We start from the raw sequence: 6376 nt of genomic DNA, 5'->3' as shown, positions 1-6376 counted from the left end.
TCCAAGTGTGTGACTACAAGTTTTTGAAGTAATACCAAAAGTTTCTTAGAATTTCTTTGGTGTCTCTTGTTATCATTTTCATTTCAGATTTTGTTAGTTTTGATTTCTTCTCAATTACTTTTAGTTAGTTTAAAAATTGATATATCATGTTGATATTTTCAAAGAACCAGCCTCTGTTTGGTTGATTCTCTGTGTTGTTCTTTTTGTTTCCATTTTACTTATTTCAGCCCTGATTTTGATTACTCCCTACCATCTTTTGCTCTGGAGATTGTTTACCTCTTTTCATTCTATAGCTTTTCAGTATACTGTTAAGTTGCTAGTGAGATGCCAAAACTTTTAAATTCAGACTCCATTTAGAGAACCTGGCATAAGGTTGAACTCAGGTAAACTAACAAGATGGTACCTAGCTTAAGTTTTCAAGTTGCCCCCAAACAAAACCTGAGCCTAGCTTCAGTCTAATCCAGGTGTTTCCAGGTTATACCTTCAATAAGACCAGTGTCACCAGGTTATTCACCCAAAAAAATCTACACAAGCCCAACACTTGCCTAATGACTACCAATGCAGAGGAGAACAAAGATTAAGTTTATGATATAATTACCAGCACCAGCAAATTATGTAAAACTCCACAGTTTCTTTTCAATGAGATGTTTGCATGTTGAGGTATTCCCTGCTGGCTGCTTACCATAAAGCCTTGTTCTGATAGAAATTCAGCACTCTTCTCTCCACCAAAATCATCCTGCATGAAGGAGGTGGTTTGGGGTATGTGGTGATGGTTAGAGGGCGAGCTAGTTAGGATTGTATAATGACCCTGCTGTTTATTGCATCAGATAGGCTCCTGTCTGCTTTTGGGGAATCACTAACATTTTCCTGGCACAACACTAGTATGTGTCTCTCAATGTTTTTTATGAAGGATGTTGATATTTTGAACTTTGATCATATCACTGCTTTCATTGTGTGACATAAGTTTGGGTATGCTGTGCATTCAATGTCATTGAATTTAAGAAGTCTGTAATTTCTTTCTGTGTTTCTTCCTATATTAGAGTGTTATTCACTTACATGTGTTGTTTGACTTTCTATTGTTTCTGTTGTTGAAGTACAGCTTTAATCCATGGTGTTCTGATAAAATACAAGGTATTGTGTCAAGCTTCTTGTATCTGATTAGATTTTTGTTGTGACTCAGTACATGGAAATATTTGGAGAAAACTATTTGAGGTGCTAAACAGAAGGCACATTTTTTTTGTGTATGTGTCTGGGTGAAATCTTCTGAGAGTATCCATTTTGCCCATTTGATTAACAAGTTTTATTTATTAGTCCCACTTTTTTTCTAGTTTCTGTCTGTATGACCTGTCTATTTTTAAATGTGGAGTGTTCAAGTATCCTATTTTTAATGCAAAAGTTTAAGCATTAGTAGTGTTTCTTTTTATAAATTTGGATTCCCTTGCATTTGGAATTCATTTTATAAGCAGGCACACACCCTGACACTATTGCTGAAACAACTTTGTGCTTGAACATAGGAACCTATGCTGCATGGTCTGAGGCCTAAAACACATATTTAGCAGAGGACTGCCTTGTCTGGCCTCAGTGAGAGAGGAAGAGCCTAATATTGAAGAGACTTTATGCCCCAGGAATGGGAGATGCCGGGGGTGGGAGAGCACTACCTCAGAGGTAAAGGAGAGGGGTAATATGGTGAATAAATCTGGGAAGGAAGAACAACAGGGGGCATATTTTGGGATGTAAACTAATAAATAATTTTACAAACTAATCTAGAGGCATGTTTTCCCAAGACTTGACAGCCCATTCTCAGGCTAGCAGCTTTTGAGGTTTCAAGGGCAGTAGATATAAGTAAAATCTCCAAGCTCAGGTGGGAGCTTTCATTTCCCAACTGGTGCATTATCAACTTTAATGGCCAAAGTACCAGTTGTCATTTGAGGCTGAGAAAAACTTTCAGGCCAATGCTGCTGTTGTCATTTCAAATTCTGACATAATATAATGTGTGTGTGTGTGTGTGTGTGTGTCTTGGTAATTTTTTTTAAATTTGTCTGATATTGGTCTTATGTTGTTTCTTGGTCATTGGACACCACAGTGGCCCTTTGCAAGCTAACTTTTCCAAAAAGAAGAGGTCATGGTAACTTGATGGTTTCATTTTGTTTTGTTTTGTTTTTTAATCATTCTACCACACCATTCTTTTTCAATCAGTATTAGTGCTATGTAAGGGAGGTTTGTGTGTGTGTGTGTGTGTGTGTGTGTGTGTGTGTGTGTATTTCCTTTCTTTTTTTATTAGATATTTTCTTTTTTTACATTTAAAATGTTATCCCCTTTCCTAGTTTCCCCTCTGAAAAATTCCCTATCCTCTCCCCTCTCCCCCTGCTCCCCAACCCACCCACTCCCATTCCTGGTCCTGGCATTCCCCTATACTAAGGCATAGAACCTTCACAGGACCAAGGTCCTCTCCTCCCATTGGAAACCGACTAGGCCATCCTCTGCTACATATATAGCTAGGGCCACAAGTTCCACCATGCATTTTCTTTGATTGGTGGTATATAGTTCCAATGAGCTCTGTGGGGTACTGGTTAGTTCATATTAATGTTCCTTCAATGGAGCTTCAGTCCCCTTCAGATCTCTGAGTATTTCTCTGGCTCCTTCATTGGGGACCTTGTGCTCTGACCAATGGATAACTGTGAGCATCCACTTTTGTATTTGCCAGGCACCTGCAGAGCCTCACAGGAGACAACTATATCAGGCTCCTGTCAGCAGAAATTTTAATACCAGCCATTTTAACTTTGTTCGTATATATTTTTTGTTATAGAGGCATACCATATATGAAACCACCAGTCTCATATGCCATCTAATTGCCTGAAGGCATTTTAAGAAGAAGCTTGAAATTTGATCTAGTTCCCCCTTCTCTAGCCCTCTCAGTCTTGTTTGAAATTCCAAAATTTACATTATTCTGATCACATTTTTGTTCCTTTGTAAGTCTAAAAGCAGATCTTCCAAGCAAATCTTAAAACCATTTCATCATAGGGAGATCTATGAGATACTTATATTTGTCACAACCTCCACAATGCAAGGGAATCTTCAGGTAGACCCAGATAAGGATGACTTTCTTAAAGCAGGATAGGTTGGTAGCATACTTAGAAAATCCCTGGGGAAACTTTGGAAACTATACTTGGAAGGTGGCATAAATGGTTCTTAAGAAATTTCCCATCAACCTAATATTCCCAAGACTTACAAATAATAAAAGCTTTCATCAGGCCTACAACATGTGGAAATCCAGAACAAAATTGAAAAACAGTTGATCATGATCTTAACATGGAGGTCTGCTTTATTGGATCTTTATCAAACAGCTGTGCAGGCTTTTTGACTTTCACTGTTCAGAATAGATATGGGGGTGTCAACGGTTTTTTTAGTATTATGGGAGGTGTATTTTTACCTCTAAGTCTCATGGTGTTTCTGCCATTGGGTAGACCTAAATAGATTTCCAATGAAGACATGGTTTCATCATCAGCCAAATAGAAAAGTTACCAAGAAAATCTTGAAAGGGTATAACCTAGGATATAGTGATAAGAGGAAAGAATGACCATGTCTAAGAGAAAAGTCATATGCTATTTTTCTAACAATTTTATATTTTTTTCTTTCATATAACAGTGGGATAGAAAGAAGGCAATTTTAAGTATAATATTTATTATTTTTACCAAATAATAATGAATCATGGAGGAATGAGTAGTAATAATATAGAAGGCTATAAGTGATATTTGATTTTATTTAGTATTTTATACCAATATATAGAAAATTAGGTGAGAGCAAATTGAATGAATAAAAATAAGGTGAATTGCTTGTATTTAAAAATGATACAAAATACAACATGAACAAATTGTGACACCAGCAATTCTCAAATGAGCTGATGCATCAGAAAAGTAAATATTACATAATATATATGTAAATTTCTAAATTTAAATACATGTGAATGTAGTCAGCTAACTTTCAACCAGCTGGACATGTCACAAACTTTGTCAAGCTTTGAATATGGGCTCTAAGTGGATTGTTCTGGTTGACTCATATTTCACTTTGATAATAAAATACATTTCTAAATTAACCTTCACACCAAATTAGTATAAAAACATAAAGCCATGAACTAGAATGCTTTTATATTATACAAGATTTCATTTAAATTATGGCAGATGGAGGATTTCAATATAAAAGCAGAAATTCAATCAGATCATTTTGAATCAACTAAACACCTTGAGGGATATATATATATATATATATCAATATCATGTTGATTGTTTTTAACATGGTATATTGAAATTTGAATATATAATAGATTTATACACTACCTATATGACAATTAAGTTTTTTGTATGATTAATTAATAAACATTCTAATGGATTTTAAAACTAAATGTTTTTTCTATTTCAGACAGACAGAATACTCATGAAGCTCAATAAACTTAAAACAATACAAGAAAAGAAAGAGTTTATGTCAAGAAAGGACACAAATATTTGACATGATCCAGGAATGGAGCCATCAGGTCAAGGAGAATCATCACAGAGATTGTGGTTTTCTTTCTTTCTTGTTTTAAAATTAAGATAGAAATTTATTAAAATCCAAAATAATATGACTATAGTTAGAATTTTATAATATGTATCTGAAGGAATATCATCATTGGCTCTGAGACATTCTAAAGGTGTCATTGTTCTGGACTAAATTCTTTAGTAAGAATGCACAGGAAGCAAAATTACAGAAGCAAGCTGGCTGAGTCTGGAAGCTGTAACAGGAGGGTGCACTAAGGTATTGTAACATTCCAAACAGGAAGACAAGTGTCAACCATCTTTCTTACCTATCAAGCCCTGGACAGTAAGTCAGCAACACAGAATGAAGGAATAATAGCATGTGGTTAACAGGGCAAATGTCCCTCTAATTTGTCTTTATAACTGATTTCTTTCCTTTTTACCATGGGTTCCATCATGTTGACAAAACAATTGGTTTTATTTGTAAAGTTGAGTAAATAAAATGTCCTGATCAGAGTGCTCAATTTTGTTGAAGGTGATCAAGGTTCAGATTTTTAAAAGGTCAACTGGGCTAGTTAGTGGAAACCATCAACTGGGATATGAAAGCATCAGCATTTAAAATGTGTAAGAATTCCCTGGGATTGCTGTGAGTGATGTAGACAATTAAAAGCAGACAGATGAATTTTGATTAAACCCATTATTTCTAGAGTGAGCTGGAGGAAGTTCAAGAGAGAGTTTGGTTCCTAACACTGTCCAGGTCCCCAGGGCACAGTCAGAAGGTCTCCTCCTCCTTTAGATAGTGGAAGACAAATGAGAAGACTTTTTTTTTAGTAACTCTTTGAATACATCATCCTGTATGTCTGATGGGCCAGGCTTCCTAGGAGAAATAGGGTCTTGGTGCTTGTGGCAATCCCAGATCCTTAGCCATGAGTGTTGTTCCAAATCAACCTTGGTAGTTATTAGATGAGGGGACTCCATGCATAACCCCAGGAACAGGGTTCTAAGTGTCCCTGGACAAGCATCATCCAGAGCTCATACTCAGGATGTTAGCCAATAGTTTGGGGTCAAGGCCTGAACTGATTCCAGGGTTCATAGCTTCAGCAATTCCAATCATATTTATAGCCGACAGCGTGTTGTTGCAGATATTTGCAGATTGCCCAGTCCCAACAGCTCCACAGTATACCACAGCAGCAAATTCATCTTCGACTCCTCCCACTATAAATGTAGGGTTTCTAGACCGAGCAGCTCCTACACCACCGGAAACAGGCAGGTCTATGAAAACAGCTCCCATTTTCTCAACTTCTTTTGCCAATATTTTTCTTTTCTTTTCTTTTCTTTTCTTTTCTTTTCTTTTCTTTTCTTTTCTCTTCTCTTCTCTTCTCCTTTTCTTTTATTTTCTCTTCTTTTTCTTTTTCCTTCCTTTTTTTCTTTCTTTCTTTCTTTTTTTTTTTTTTTTTTTTTTTTTTTTTTTAGTTTTTTTCTTGAGTTTTTTTGAGACAGGGTTTCTCTGTGTATCCCTGCCTGTCCTGGAACTCACTCTGTAGACCAGGCTGGCCTCAAACTCAGAAATCTACCTGCCTCTGCCTCCTAAATTCTGGGATTAAAGGCATGTGCCACCACTGCCTGGCTCTTTTATCAATTCTTTTTGAACTGAAGAATCAATAGTACTGCAATCTATTAATAATGAGCCTTTCTTTCTTTCTTTCTTTTTTTTTTTTTTTGACTGTGAATGTGTGCATCAGAGATGGCCAGCACTAGGGTAAGAACCACAAATGTGGCTTTCAAACACAGAAAATGAATGGTTTTCCTACTATAACACTAAAATATAGTTATATTAAGGAATAAAACCTTATATAATTTTCTTCACA

General features: G+C 36.1%; 1 pseudogene; it reads right to left on the bottom strand.

The window, feature by feature from the left end:
• Gm18710 (predicted gene, 18710) lies at nucleotides 5284–5826 on the bottom strand (annotated as a pseudogene).

The sequence above is a fragment of the Mus musculus genome, chromosome 17, assembly GCF_000001635.26.
Source record: "Mus musculus strain C57BL/6J chromosome 17, GRCm38.p6 C57BL/6J".
NCBI classification, from domain to species: domain Eukaryota; kingdom Metazoa; phylum Chordata; class Mammalia; order Rodentia; family Muridae; genus Mus; species Mus musculus.
Note: the sequence above shows the minus strand (reverse complement) of the source record. Positions and strands in the feature narration are given on the sequence as shown.